Here is a 15,931-nt window from a genome sequence, read left to right on the forward strand (position 1 = left end):
GGTGAGCCCTCGGGGCTTGGCCAGTGCCTGCTTGGCCGCCTCTGCTGGACTGCAGCCTCCCTCAGAGCAGGAGGTGCTCTTGGCTACCCTCTCCCCTCTGTATGTAGCTAGGGGCAGATCTACCAAGGCTGCTGAAGGTAAGAGAGTAGGGAAAAACCCACAAGGGATTTCTGGGAGTTGAGAGAATCTGGTCCATTGTTCTCTGAAACTGTCCTTCAACTCTGACTGTCAATTCTCTCCTTACGTTAAGGCTCAATGAATTCTTAGTCTCTGGGCAGAAGGCAAGAACTTGAGGGTGAATGTATCCAGGTGGAAGGGAACGGGGACTTGAACTCAGACTTGGTTTGAAGGTCAGGCAAGGACTTCCAGCGGATGGATACAGAATGACAAATGGAAAGACCCTGATAGTCCACCATTTCTAAGGTGGATTCATAGTAGGTACTCAGTCAGTATCTTCTGGGCCTATGGCAACTTTTTTCCTGGACCTTCATTGTTGGTCGTAAATGGTATGCCAGTTTGAAATTGTTGTACACCCCAGAAAAGCATGTTCTTTAATCCTGATTCAGTGTTATTGGGTGTGATCTTTTTGATTAAGTTGTTTCCGTGGAAATGTGACCCATCCAATTGTGGGTAGGCACTTTTGTTTAGGTGGTTTCCATGGAGATGTGTCTCTACCCATTCAAGGTGGGGTTGCGTACTAGAGTCCTTTAAGAGGGAGCCATTTTGGAAAAAGCTTCAGCACTCACACAGACAGAGATGTTTGGAGATGCAGAAAGAAAAATCCCTCAGGGAGGCCATTTGAAATAAGACAGAAGAGAAAGCTAGCAGATGTTGCCCTGTAGCTTACCAGCTGCAATATCATCAGCCCTTTCTTAGGTGTCTGTTCTGGTTTAAAAGGATTATGTACCCTAGAAAGCCATGTTTTAATTCTGATCCATCTTGTGGATCTTTTAATCCCTATTCAGTACTGTAGGTTGGGAACTTGGTTGGATTATCTTCATGGAGATATGACACATCCAACTGTGGGTGTTAACCTTTGATTGGAGGGAGATGTGACTGCACCCATTCCACTCAGTCTTGATTAGTTACCGGAAGCCTTTAACAAAGGTAATGTTTTGTAGAGAACCACGAGAGCCCACATAGCCAGAAACCTTTGAAGATGAAGGAAAATGTGTCTGGCGGAGTTGCATGAAACAAGAAGTCTGGAGAGAAAGCTAGCAGATGTTGCCATGTTTGCCATGTGCCTTTCCAGTTGAGAGAGAAACCCTGAATGTCATTGGCCTTCTTGAACCAAGATATCTCTCCCTATTAAGATTGGACATGTCTATAGCCTTGCTTTAATTTGGAAATTTTCATGGCTTTAGAAATGTAAACTTGCCACTTAATAAATTCCCTTTATAAAAGCCACCCCCTCTCTGGTATATTGCATTTCCAGCAGCATTAACAAACTAAAACAAGTGGTTACTAGCCCCAGCAGGGGCCTAGCAAGATGGTCTTTCTGATGTGCAGTGGTGGTAGGACGCTCACAATTGGCGTGGAGGTCTGAGGTCCACCAGCAGATGTTTCCTGGGCAGTGTTCTGTGAGGGCCTGGTGCTACGTGCTCCTTCAAGAAGCATGAGGAGGCTAACCCTGGGGTTTGTGGATCAGATATGGATTTTGGGCCAACTCCCACCTAGGTCTGGAGGTACAGGGACAAAAACAGAAGGAAAAGACCTAGGCCCAACCCTCCAGGGACTCACAATTCAGTGAAAGGAGAGGTTCTAGCTTATGGAAACAGCCAACCAAAGAGGGCTACCCTGAAAAGTACTATGGCACAAGTTTCAGGGTAGAATAATAGAAAATTGCGCCATATTTATTTCTTTGTTTTCTAGGACCAGCACGTAGGAAATGTATGCTAATGTTAAATCAAGGGAGAAACAGAGGAAGTGGAAAGTAGAGACAGGAGGAAAAGAGGACAATTAAAGGTAGAGTGAATGACATGATTTGAACCCTGGGAGTTCAGAGTGAATGATATGATTTGAACCCTGGGAGTTCAGAGAAGGGAAGGAGTCAGGGTGGCCTGGGCCTGTTAAGGGAAGCTGTTGGTGGTATAGTGGGTGCTGTGATGTGCTGACCACATTCCCCTTTCAGGACTGAGGCACATTTTCCCACATGTGTTGGTGGCTGATGCTTTTCAGCTGAGTCCTCTCCAGAATTAACTTTTTCCTTTTTTCAAGATAAAGCCCTCGCCCTAGGGGTGACCCACATCCAGTGACTTTCTGGGGGTTGGAAGGATATGGGCTCAGCCCTCTTGTCGCAACACGAGTCATCTCTGAAGGACCACCCCATCTTTGGAGCTCCCTATGGGATTTGTGGACTGAGATATTTTTGAGAGATAAAATCATAAACAGAAATGTAGAGAAGAGGAATGCTCCATATGAGAAGAGTGGCAGAGTGTAGAAGGGAATTCAAAAGGCAGTTGTGGATACATTTTCTTGGAACAAGAGGCATGTGAGGTGAGTTTAATCTGACCTGTGAACACTTTGGGCTTTATGGTATAGAGTAAAGAACCTCAGGTAAGGAACTGTGAGGCCCAAACTCTCATCTTGACTCTGATGCTGTCTTGCTCTGTGACCTTAAATGTGTGATTACTTTTCTCTTAGCCTCATTGTTCTCATCTCTTAAAAAAAAAAAAGGCCCCTTTCAATGATGGGTGGTGATTGTGTCCATATGCCTATGCATCTTGTGTCCTAGACTGTAGTTTTCTGATGGGCAGAGAAAAGGCCTCCATGTTTTCTGTTCCTTGGTTTTCCCTCACCTTTACTCCACAGGTGCCTGGTTCTGATTCTGTACACAGTGGGGGCTCAGAGAACCCTTTATGGACCTCCAGGCCCACTGGGAGGGAAGCCCTGGTGGTCCAGGCTCTGTTACCTCTGTGTTCCCCAGGCTCTGCCGGGAGTCTTTGGGTGGTCTTGCATGCTGTTGGTCCTGGCAGCCCATGTCTCAGGCACGTGTGACATCTGGGCCGACAGCAGCACCCAGGGCACTGGAGACTCAGGAGACCCAGGCCAACAGGAGGGAGGCACTAGTGAAGACGTGCCACACAGGGACTGTGATAATGCTGTCCGCTGCCTTGATTTGCAGGCCACCCATCCTGTCCTACCATCTGCAGTAGGAGGTGCTGGTGCTGGAGAACAAAGGACAGTATTTGAATCAGTGACAGCTGCGTAACCATGGCCCTGACCTGTGTTCACAAACAGGCCCACATTCTCTTGTGCTCTGTGACGCTTGGTGGCACAGCCTGTATCACACTCAGAAAGGAAGTCGTTAGTGCCTGGGCACATCCTCCCTGGTCCTTCCCTCTCTTAAAGCTGGGCAGTTTTAATTGCATCTGATCACATTTTTAATCACTTCTGTTCTAGTTTGCTAGCTGCCAGAATGTAATATACCAGAAATGGAACGGCTTTTAAAAAGGGGAATTTAATAAGTTGCAAATTTACAGTTCTAAGGCCAAGAAAATGTCCCACGTAAAACAAGTCTATAGAAATGTACTATCTAAGGCATCCAGGGAAAGATACTTTGGTTCAAGAAGGCCGAAAACGTTCAGGGTTTCTCTCTCAAGTGAGAAGGCACGTGGCAAACACAGTCACAGTTTCTCTCTCGGCTGAAAGGGCACATGGCAAGCAAGGCGTCATCTGCTAGCTTTCTCTCCTGGCTTCCTGTTTCATGAAGCTCCCCGGGAGGCGTTTTCCTTCTTCATCTCCAAAGGTCGCTGGCCGGTGGACTCTCTGCTTCTCGTGGCTATGTCGCTCTGCTCTGCTCTCTCTGAATCTCTCTCATTCTCCAAAATGTTTCCTCTTTTATAGGACTCCAGAAACTAAAGACCCACCCAAATGGGTGGAGACACCCCTCCACCTAATCCAGTTTAACAATCACTCTTGATTAAATCACATCAAAATCGCATCAAGATGTGATTCCCTAAGTCACATCTCCAGGGAGATGATCTAATTACAGAGTCAAATATACAGTACTGAATAGGGATTATTCTGCCTCTATGAAATGGGATTTTGATTAAAACATGGCTTTTCTAGGGTACATGCATCCTTTCAAGCTAGCACAACCTCGATGCCACCTAACCATCTTCTTATCTTCCAGCACCTCTGAGATGGCATTTGTGTGTGCAGCCTGCACCGAGAGGGTGTGAAATGGTTGCACATGCAACTCTGGGCAGAGAGTAGGATGATGTTTCATGGTATTAGGCAGGAATTGTCATGGCCTGCCTATCTGTGCACAATGAAGAGTCTATTTTCAGCTCCCAACCCATATGCCAGTTACTTTTCTAGGCAAAAAGGACAGAATTTACCCACCTACCTGCCATGGTGTGACCAAACACAGCTAGAGAGAGCACGAGATTTGGATTAGAGCAGTTAGCCCCCAAATTTCGGTGTGCATGAGAGTTACCTGGGAGTCACGCAGGGGCCTGGGCCCCATCCCTGGAGATTCTGATTTAATAGATTCAAAGTAGGCACAAGGCACCGGCGTGTGTAACAGTCACTTCAGGCCATTTCAGTTCATGGATGACACTTTTAAAACCCCTGGATTAGAAAGTGAATTAGAGTCAGAAAGCTGCAGGATCCCACCCACGGGCAGAGGGAGGGAAACCCTTCCGCAGTCAGCCGCTGGTGGGTGTAAACGTCTTCCACAATGTGGTGGGTCGAGCCATGAAGTTGGGGTGGCTGTCTGTCCTGCTGGCTGCATTTATGGTGGTTGTACATCAGTTAATACCTGTTAATTATTTTCAGTGCCTCCTTTTACCCTCAGAAAAGTGTCTGTGTTTTGGATGATGAATTACATAGTCACCCTACTTAAAGCAAACTTTGAGCAAGCTTGGTGAAAGAGAGGAGCGCTCGTCAGCCATCTCCCCAGGCAGTGCCCTGCGCTCGGAGGGCAGGAGGAAGGAGCACAAAGTCTGCTGGGTTCCTCCCTCCCAAAGTCCCCAGCTAAGGGATTAACCCAAGAAGGTTAAAAGCCCCTGATCTCACTGAGGTTTCTGTGGGCATAAATGATTCAAAAAGGCCACAGGCATGTTTCTGGAAGCAGAACAATCTTATTACAATCATGACTTACTTCCAATAAATGCAAATCTGTTTATATCCAACTTGCTAAATATGGCAACAGTAAAGCTTTACTTTTTTTAATCTCAACAATTTTCTCTCTTGTTCAACATTCGGATTTATTTCCACAAACACAGTACTGAATACTACATTTGAGGATGTCATTTAAGGCTAAGGAACTCCAATAAAAAAGCATTTATCAGCAGTAAAGTTTGTCTGAGGATTAGCCACTGTGAACAAAGCCATGCTCCCCTTTTAAGCTGAAGCATGCTATTTCGGGAATGTGACCCCTTTCATGAATAAATGACATGGTGACATTTGCAGATAAAGCAAGATTTAACTGCTATGAAAGGAGATGACAAATGTCAGGATGTCAATAATGATCCGGGAACATGATGGTTTCTTGCCTGAGCACTGAGCAGATACATAGTGTAACTGCTGCTTGCCAGCTTCCACAGAGAATGAGCCCGCGCCTGGGAACAATCGAGAACATTCCCAGGACTGTGAGAGCCTGAAGGCTGAGGTGGTGGGGGGTGAGGGGTCAGGGGGTCTGGGTGTAATCCGGGGATAAAGGAGGCTGTTAATTCCCCCGCATTGCTGTCGTGTCTGCACTCCTAGGAGGGCCAAAATCTTTCTAGCCTCTACAGCTAAGTATTGTCAGAAGAGGACTCAGATGTAAGATAGCTTTCTGATTGTGCCATTTTCCTAAAGAGCTGAGGTTTAGGGAAAATGTGAGGTCCAAGGTCACTAGCCTGCTGAGGGCAGGGCACCGTGGGGCATGACCAGGAGGGCAGCGTGTGACCAGCTGGGCAGCGTGTGACCAGGAGGGCTGCATGTGACCAGGAGGCCTGCGTGTGACCAGGAGGCCTGTGTGTGACCAGCTGGGCACTGTGTGTGACCAGGAGACCTGTGTGTGACCAGCTGGGCACTGTGTGTGACCAGGAGGGCTGTGTGTGACCAGGAGGCCTGTGTGTGACCAGGAGGCCTGTGTGTGACCAGCTAGGCACTGTGTGTGACCAGGAGGCCTGTGTGTGACCAGCTGGGCACTGTGTGTGACCAGAAGGACTGTGTGTGACCAGGAGGCCTGTGTGTGACCAGGAGGCCTGTGTGTGACCAGCTGGGCACTGTGTGTGACAAGGAGGGCTGTGTGTGACCAGGAGACCTGTGTGTGACCAGCTGGGCACTGTGTGTGACCAGGAGGCCTGTGTGTGACAAGGAGGCCTGTGTGTGACCAGGAGGCCTGTGTGTGACCAGGAGGGTACTGTGTGACCAGGAGGGCTGTGTGTGACCAGAAGGCCTGTGTGTGACCAGCTGGGCACTGTGTGTGACCAGGAGGCCTGTGTGTGACCAGCTGGGCACTGTGTGTGACCAGAAGGACTGTGTGTGACCAGGAGGCCTGTGTGTGACCAGGAGGCCTGTGTGTGACCAGCTGGGCACTGTGTGTGACAAGGAGGCCTGTGTGTGACCAGGAGGCCTGTGTGTGACCAGGAGGGTACTGTGTGACCAGGAGGGCTGTGTGTGACCAGAAGGCCTGTGTGTGACCAGCTGGGCACTGTGTGTGACCAGGAGGCCTGTGTGTGACCAGCTGGGCACTGTGTGTGACCAGGAGGCCTGTGTGTGACCAGCTAGGCACTGTGTGTGACCAGGAGGGCTGTCTGTGACCAGGAGGCCTGTGTGTGACCAGGAGGGCAGCATGTGACCACTAGGGCTTGTGTGACCAGGAGGCCTGTGTGTGACCAGCTGGGCACTGTGTGTGACCAGGAGGGCTGTCTGTGACCAGGAGGCCTGTGTGTGACCAGGAGGGCAGCATGTGACCACTAGGGCTTGTGTGACCAGGAGGCCTGTGTGTGACCAGCTGGGCACTGTGTGTGACCAGGAGGGCTGTCTGTGACCAGGAGGCCTGTGTGTGACCAGGAGGCCTGTGTGTGACCAGCTGGGCACTGTGTGTGACAAGGAGGGCTGTGTGTGACCAGGAGGCCTGTGTGTGACCAGGAGGGCACTGTGCGACCAGCTGGGCACTGTGTGTGACCAGGAGGCCTGTGTGTGACCAGAAGGCCTGTGTGTGACCAGCTGGGCACTGTGTGTGACAAGGAGGCCTGTGTGTGACCAGCTGGGCACTGTGTGTGACAAGGAGGCCTGTGTGTGACCAGGAGGGCTGTGTGTGACCAGAAGGGCTGTGTGACACGGTGTGCGACACCTGGCTGGGTGAGGTGGTTGGTGTATAACCAGGTGGTCAGTGGATGAGTCTTACAGAGATTCTTTCTTCTGCATGGTCTCTCCTGCCTTGGACTCAGGACCATTCTCCTTTCTGCTTTTGCTCCTGTGTGTCTGGTTTTGTTTTCTTCTACTGGCCTCTTCTCTCTTTCCTGGATATTAAATGCCACTGGGCAGTGGTAAGTGTGTAAAAGTAGCTCTTGGGAACAGGCCCTAATTTTTGTGCAGTGTTTTGTGGTGTACATAGTACCCCCATAGCTCATCTCAAGCTGTTTTTCACCATGAAGTGTCTGAATGCAAAGCTGGAAAGAGATGCCCACAGTTGGCTCCCGCCAGCTTCAGCAACGGCTGTGGTCTCCCGTACCCTCCTTGCTTCTGTGCACTCAGTCCCTCACTCTATTCCCCCAGAAGCAGTTATTCTTTTATACAACAAACTCCTGTGTCTATTTCCAGATGTCTCTTCCAAAGTCCAGCTCCCACATACCTAGTCCAGAGGACAACTTCCTGATGATCGGGAAGTCAAGGACATACTCAGCGTTCCTCCCAGCCCTGGCCTGGGCCCCTCCTTTTCCCCTCGTGTTTGTCTGCTTGCAGGTGCTTGGTATGTTTCTATTTAGCAATAGACAGCAGGCAGCCAGGGGAGATGGTCCATCTTAAATGGCTCCAACTGCTCGTCAGGGCACGACGGTTGCTCCTTGGCAGAGCCCTCTCCCTCCTGGAGCACCAAGGGAAAGTGCAGCACTGAGACAGCACACCTGTCCCTCGTCTCTGATGCTACACTTTCCCCCACACTTGTGGACACTTTGTGTGCTGTGCAAACAATGAGGCGGTCATTTGCTGGGAGCCTCTGCTGCGCCTGAGCCTGGGTTCCCATGACACGCCGTACAGCTCTGCATGTCGGCTCCCACCTGTAGCTATCCCTGCCTGAGCCACTCCTCCGTCTCTCAGCCTTTGGGATTTGATCTGTCTCTGGATCTGGCTCAAGGTCTCTAGTTCAATGGCAGCCTCCTTCTCCACAATTATGGGCCATATTCTCTTCTCTCAGAACATGTTGTTGAGCATTCATAGTGGACAGACAGAAGAGGTCCTTTTGGCCCAACACTCGTGAGCGCACAGAGGCTCTGAGATGCTGATTGACCGTCCCAACCACTCTAGTCACAACAAGGACTGCTCGTCGCTATCCCTATGACCAGAGCCCAGGCTTCCTGCTTTCCAAGGCACCTCGTCTTCCATTACCTCAGGCAAGCCCTGAACATCTGCTGAGGCCAAGCTAAGCTCTGCACCCCCTCAGCCACTCCACCCCCAGGCCAACCCTGCGTCCTGCAGGGACCCCCCTGTCTCCTCTGCGTTCCTGTGACGGGCCCTTGCGTGGTGGGGGAGCAGCAGTTGAGGACATTTGTCATCCTGGAGCCTCTCCTACCACATGGGAGCACATTTTACTCGCCTTCCTTGACAAATCCATGACCCTGTCCCCCGCGGCTGCCATAAAAGCCGTGAGCTTTCAGAATGAGAGCAGGTCAGGAGATGTTTGTCACACCCAGCACTGGCAGGCCCCCAGCCCATCAGCGGTGCGACAGGGCTTTGGGTTTTCACCTCCCAGAGGGAAGCTCTTCCTCTGTGCGTGTGCCGTCGGGGCTCCCGGGTGCGGGGAGGGCCTTCGGAGGCGGGGGAAGGCCGCTCTGCTCCTTCCTGTGTCTTGCCGTCTGAGTTGGGCTCTGCTGGTGTGAGGAGCCCATGCTCAGCCTCGGAAGAGCAGAGGTGCAGCCCCCCAGGAGGCTGAGGAGGGCGCCACGGGCCCCCGTGGGCAGAGGGCCGAGTTCGGGGAGGGGAGAAGTCCCCTGCTGGAGCCATCAGGAGCCTGAGTTCCAGCTGCGAGGGGCAGCAGGTGAGCAGAGTGCATGGCCTGGTCAGCAGGAGGCCTGGGGAGCACAGAGGGTCGGGCAGGGCCCTGGCGGGGAGGAGGTCTGAGGAGGGGAACAGCAGACCTGCCCTCTGGAATCCATCCCCCCATCTTCTTGCTGCTGCCAGAGAGAGCTGAGGAAGCAGCCCCGGGGCGCGGGCACAGGGCTGGGCTGTTCTCCCCACGTGCCAGTGACTTCGGACCTTCTTCAGAAAGGGGGGCCTGGTGGGGTCAGAGGTGGGGCCGGCTGGGGTGGGGGACGGGGAGGGGCCTCCAAGGTGTCCCTTAGCTGTTCCCGTTCCTTTGAGAAAGGGAACCACCCCAGGAGGCTCCCCGGGCAGCGGGGCCTTCAGGGGCACCACGGGGCAGCTGGTGGTCCTGTGCCTCCTCTCAGGCCCCGGGGCATTTAGGAGCCCGACTGACAGTTTCATATAAACTCACTTCCTCCCTGCCTTGCTCTGACGAGCTGACAAGATTTCTCACCGAGGCAGGAGACCCCCTGCCGTCAGAAAGCATGTGGAGGACTGAGAGGGAAAGGCAGGGCACTGAGAGTTTCCCTGTGGCTGGAAGGTTCTTTGACAGCTTGGTGATTCTTAAGACATGGGGACAGGGAGGTTTTGCCACTGCTCCCTGGTGCAGCCCTTCGGCCCTGACCCTCCCTGCTGGGCCTCTGCACAGAGCAGGCCGGGAAGGGGGTAGAGGCAGCTGGAGGCAGTGGGTGGCAGAGTGGTCCTGAGGCCAGGCCCTGGCATGCTTGGGGCGTGCGCCCCTGCCACCCGGCTGAAGGCTGTGTGAGGTTCATTCTCCAGCATGTGGCAGGTCACAGACAAGTGTGCTGCTAAAGTCACAAGCGCACACCGCTGTTCTGTTATCGACGGATGGCCAATGGGTCTGTCTTGGAAAGAGCAGGGTTCGCTGGCCTGGGAGACTTTGCAGTTTGGTTATGCGAAAGCAAGGCCAGGGTCTCACCTGGAGGGAAGAAGGGGCCTCGGGAGCAGCTGAAGCTGCTTTCCCTCTCCGCCCGCTGGTGCAGGGCGGCTTGTCCTCCCATGGTCAGCACCCCCGGCTCAGGGAGTTATTTTGCAGTGAACTGCTTTGCTTGGCCCAGGTGGTGTGGGTGAGACAGTTGTGGGTCTCCTGATTTGGGACACGTTTATGGGTTTAATTCCCCCACAAAGTCGTGTTCATATCCTAACCCCCGCCTGGCTAAAGGGAACCATTTGTAACCAGGATCTCTGAGGGCCTTGTTAGTTACGGTGCAGACAGACTGAGTCTCTGCGGGCCCTAATCCAATATAAGTGGCGTCCTTATAAGCAGAGGAAATTTGGACATATATATATAGAGAGAGAGAGAGAGGGAGGGAGAGAGAGGGAGGGAGAGAGAGAGACGGCCATGAGAGGGAAGCAGAGACCAGGTTGTGCTGAAGGCCAGGGACCCCCATGGTGCTAGTCGCCCACCAGAAGCCAGGAGACAGCATGGAGCAGGTTCTCGCCTTTCTGAGGAGACGTGACCTTGACTTTTGACTTCTGAGCTCCAGAACCGAGGGACAGTGAATTTCTGTTTGGGCCATCTAGTGTCTGGCGGCCTGTCACAGCAGCCCTGGCAAATGAGGATGGGGGCGAGGAGAACACCAGTGGGCTGCCATCAGCAGGTGCCCCGCCTCGTGGGGGTGTGGGGTGTGCGTGGGGGTGTCCCGCAGGGGCCGCAAGAGGGGTCTGCCCTCTCCCGCGCGTCTGCAGCTGGCAGGCTCTGGCGGCAGGGGTCTGACATTCACCCCAGGTTTCCTCTCCAGCACCAGGTGACCCTGATTTACCCTGTTCAGGGCTGAAGTTTTCCTGCAGCCCAGCACGCGCCCTGGTGCGGGGATGAGGGGAGAGGTGCCCACTGTGGGGGAGCAGAGGGGCTGCGCAGAAGGGTCCCTGCGAGGCCCAGAGCACAGGCGGAGACCCGAGGCGCCCCGCGTCGCCAGCACGGCTCAGGTAGGAAGCTTGCTACGGCCCACGGTCCTCCTGCCGTCACGGAGGAGGACTGCGTGGTTTTAAGTCGACAGAAAAGTCTGTGGTGACCCCGGAAAACAAGCACATTTGGGATAATTGGGTTTGCATGTATGTTCCCTCTGAACCTCAGGCATTTACTCACAAACAACCTGCTGAAGCCTCTTTTGGCTCAGATGCCTTCAAGGACATAGAGAAGGAAAAGACCCAGTGTCTGCCCCCCAGCAAGTGCTTTATTATTATTATCATTACCTTAGATTCTTACATAATTTAGGGCATTTGCAGGTGTTCAGGGAAGGCTGGCCCTGCCCAGAACTGGCCGCAGCTGCTGGGTGGGTCTGCGCTTTGTCCCCTGCCCCTGGCGTCTGTCGGTGGCATCTGGGTGGGGAAGGGCAGGGACCTCAGGGCAGGGGAAAGGGCACTCCCTCGTATTGTGCTGAAATGGTTTTATTCTGAGAATTCCGCCGAGTTGAGAGCCACGGGCCTCTAGGTGTTGGTGTCGGCATCTCAAAGACTTCGTCAGGTCTCTGCCCAGACCAGGCACTTTGGAACATTCCCACCTGCACGTTCCTCCTTCCCCCCTGTGATCACCCTGTGATCGGGGTGTCTGGTCCCTGGACCACAGGATCTGGACCTGGGAACTGTCTCCACGGAGCTGCCTGTGGGTCTGAGTGCCCAGCGCGTCCCAGCGTGCGCCTGGCTCCATCCAAGGGCCCCGATCCCGCGCCGATGGGATTGCCGTCTCCACCAGGTGGAGAAATGAGCAGCCCCTGCTGTTCCCCATCCCCCTGGGCAGGAGTTTGAGGTTGGCAGCCGGTCTAACCTCTCTGGCCCCACTGGTCCCGCAGGATGGTTGTCCCGCTCCAGGGAGCTCCGTCCTTCCTGGACGTCACCCCAGGGGACACAGCGAGGACCCCCGGAAACGCCGTGTGGCATCCAGCCCGTGCCTCTGGGGCTTTTCCTCGGTCAGGCTGGCCCAAACCCCGGCCCTGCTGGCTGCCCCCCGGGCGCAGGCCCCGGCGGAGCATCCTGACTCCTGTGACCACGTCTGCACAGAGCACACGACTGGGCGATGGGCAGCATCGACTGCCCCGACAAGGCCTGGCAATGGGGCTGGGCCCAGAGGCTCTGCGTCTCAGAGCTTTGTCCTGTTGAAACATTAAGTTGTGATAATGACCGGGATGACGTGGAAGAGATTAGGAGGAAATTAAACATTTGTGAACATAACTGTGGAAGGAAATGAGTAAGTGTGGCACATGCCAGTGCTTGGGGGAAGGTGTACACATGTGTGCATGTGTCTGCCTGTCTGGGGGAAGGGACACGTGTGTACGAGTCTGTGTTAAAACAGCACAACAACGTAATTGTGAACGTAATTGACACTGAAATGTGTATCCGAATGGGATTAGGTTGTATATGTGGTAATAGAATAAACACTTCAAAACAATCCATGGAACTGTGCGATACAAATAGTGAACCCGAGGTTAAACTTGGATAGTACATACGTACAAAATGTGCTCTCATCCATGGTAACTAGTGTTCCACACTCATGTGAGGTGTTAATGTTAGGGTGGAATGTGGGAGTACTGTTTTTTGATTTTTATGTGTGTGTATATACTTTAATTTTGTAGCAAAAGTACATGCTCACTCGAAGGAAGATGAGTGTGGGCGTTCTCCAAAGGAAGAAAAGCAGTTTGAGGTTGGGGCTGTTGCATTATAAGGACTTGGGGGTCCCTGCTGGCCGTGCTAATGAGGGACTGATGAGCTGCACTTCTCACTGGTTCTTTTCCGTAGCCTCACACCCGACCTGAGTGAGGACTAGGTGTGCGAGGGATAGATGTGTGCGCCCCACAGAGGAACTTTTTATTCTGGGTCTAGGCTCACTTTCCTCTCCCCCCTTCCCTACCTAACCTGCCCTTTCCCCTCTCAGAGAATTCTGTCCCTTAATCTTAAGGGGTTTTGAAGGGGGAGGTCGGTTATAAAACAACACAACAAACCATAGAAATAAAGCAGAAAAGAACATAGCTAGTATTCTGATAGTTTAGCATTGAAATCTAGAAGGAAAAAACTGAACTGTAAAGTTGTGCAACTTCAGTTGAAAATATTTTCTTAACTACTGGAATGAGAAAATAACCTAGGCTTGGCAGCCATACATGAAGTCTGGTTGCACCTTGGCCAGTCCATCTGCTCGCCCCAGCTTCTGCCTCGTGTCGTCTCTCACCATCCTGGGCCCCGACGTCCCCAAGTGCGGAGCCCCAGATGCAGGCAGCACAGCCAGGCCGGCGTCGGGGGACTTCCCGAGGCCCTGGTGCCACAGCTCTGCCATTGCTTCACTCAGCTCTCGGGCAGAAGCACTGCTTTCCGTGACTTTTCAGCTTCTGGGGTGAAGGGCATGATGCCAGTTTTCGGGCGTGGCATTTCTTTGAATGAGCCAAAAGCAGTTGGGGAGCTATAAACTTGTGCACGTTATGGAGCAGAATGTAGCTGCCAGGCCCAGAGGCTGATGTTTTTCTCATATCCCACAGTTTTATGACCCCATACCTTTAAATATTCATTTCCATTGCACTTACATGAGGACATAATGTCAGATTGTGCTTCCACACACCCTGGTAGGTGCCAGTCCCTGCAGCCCTAGCAGCAGCTTCCTTAGGGGAGGAGAGCCACCTCCTCCCCTGTCCAGGCCAGAGTGACACCTCCAGGCCCGAGGACTGGTGTGACCTCAGCCTTCAGAGCCTGGTGCCCCGGAGGCCGTGTTTCCAGTGTCCTTTGCCGAGACTCCCCTCAAAGCACTCTTTTCTCTTTTTTGTTCTGGTGTGAGACCTGGTGAACAGATATGTATATGCCCGCACCTGATGCATCATGGGCGAGCTACAGACCTTTCCTTCTAACCTGACCCCTGGCCCGGCTCCTGGAACTTGCTGGATGTTCAGTGACCATATGTGGAAGTAATGAATGATTCTCACGTGCACAAGCTGGTTCTTTGTTGATTGTAGCTTTCACAAATGAATGACATCGTTTTGTAAATAAAATATGATGTGGAGCAACTGAGGAATGAAGCTACGCTGTTAGATGAAGTGGGAAAGTTGCCCATTTACTTCTCCACCAACTTTCAATCCCCTGAACCGGCCTCCCTTGCCTGAGGCGAGACCTGCAGTGTGTAGGCGTGGCACCAATTCTCCACTGCAATGCAGGTCCCACTGGGCACAGATGATTGGACTCCAATTGCAGTTAAAGAGCCTCTTTGATCACACGCTCCTGAGCTAGCAGTGAATCTATTGGCTGAAAATAATTACTTGGCTGTGGAAACTGATGGTAATTTATAACAGGATGACATAAGCAGAATGCTCAATTTTTTTCCTATGGAGTACTCCCATCCTTTCCAGTTTCTTGGTATGTGGACACATTACGGAATTGTCAATAGCTTTGAGTTGTTTCTGGCAGGTACACAATTGCTGTGACTGGCCAACAGTTAGGAGGTTATCGGGGGACCTGGATTGGGGTGAGGTGCCCACACATCCTACAGAAAACACTCAACCATTTTATGATTCTGTTTAATTTTCTTAGAATCACATCCCTGCAGAGACCAACTGAGGTCAAATTAGTGAAAGAGAAAGGAGGCTCAGATGTGGGGCCAGCAGATGCCGAAATGCATCACTACGAAGCTTAATGATAGAAAGCTCATCCATCCCAAGCATCTCATTTACAATCTCCTGTATATATATATATATATAGTTTCTTTAAAGGAGATGGACAAGCACACTTGTTCCTACCCCAGCTTAACTGACGGGTGTGGTTGTAACTGTATCGCTGACACCATCCCCATGCCTGGGCATTTCCCGTGAAACGCCAGGCTCCCTGCCACGGCCGCTGAGCATGCATGCCTCTTCACCCCTCGCTCTGTCTCTCAACCTGTTACTAAAGAGAGCACTTCTCCCACATCTTTAGGGGCCTCCCTTTTTGGTCAATACTGATCCCAGCTGCGTGCTTGCAGCTTCTGGATCACAGGTTCCAAAGTTCACTTTCCTGTTCGCTGGCGGGCTTGGTGCTCGTACCCCCTGGGCAGCAAGCCTGGCAACTGCTGTCTCCCACCCCCACAGACACAGGAAGGAAGGCTCAGAGAGCTCAAGCCAGTTACTCAGAACCATTCAGCTGATTGGTGGTAAGGCTGGGACCCAAAGTCAGGACTTGGGAATTCTAATCCAGGGCCATCTACACTGCAGCTCCAAAGTAGGCCTCCACCCTAACCTGAATTCTCCCCTTCTGAAGAGGTTCAGCAGGTTTTCTCCAGAGACTTGACCTTCACAGGTCTGTTCCATCTTAATCTTCATCTTCTTAAACTTCTTAATCTTAAACTTCTGAAGTAAATACTGGTTATATCCCTTAACACTCTGTTTTTCAGCCTCTCCCTTCCATTCTTGGCTGCTGACCGGATGCTGTTCCAGAATTGCAAATAAGGTCGTTCCTGATTTCTTCTTCTGATCTCTGCTCCTCCTGCACCTCTAAGAAGAGGGTGGGCTGTTGTTTCTGGCTCCTCTGCAGAGAGAGGGTAGTAGGACAGAGCCTTGTGAGTACACTAAGCCAGGTCCATGCACAGCCGGGGCCTAACAAACAGACATTAAATTAAAACTGAGGAGTCAAAACAGCGCTGCAGGGTGAAGGATGGGCTAAACGATGAGCCAAGGGCGTTCGTCTTTAGGGCCCCTATATTTCTCTTCCTGATACTCCTGATACC

At 52.2% G+C, this 15,931-nt stretch overlaps 1 protein-coding gene across 5 annotated transcripts in view; it reads left to right on the forward strand.

Moving 5' to 3' along the window:
- The window catches only part of TDRD15 (tudor domain containing 15), a 320,944-nt gene that overhangs the window by 178,507 nt on the left and 126,506 nt on the right, over positions 1–15,931 (forward strand). For 2 of the 5 annotated variants that reach the window (XM_077152192.1, XM_077152202.1), the window contains 2 exons: positions 1,873–1,965; positions 2,218–3,453. The exons of the other annotated variants lie outside the window; for them this stretch is intronic. The gene's annotated coding sequence lies outside the window, so the exon portion shown is untranslated. Of the gene's footprint in view, positions 1–1,872; positions 1,966–2,217; positions 3,454–15,931 lie in introns of those variants that run through there. 5 annotated transcript variants of the gene reach the window in all.

Source organism: Tamandua tetradactyla, chromosome 3 (genome assembly GCF_023851605.1).
Source record: "Tamandua tetradactyla isolate mTamTet1 chromosome 3, mTamTet1.pri, whole genome shotgun sequence".
NCBI lineage: Eukaryota > Metazoa > Chordata > Mammalia > Pilosa > Myrmecophagidae > Tamandua > Tamandua tetradactyla.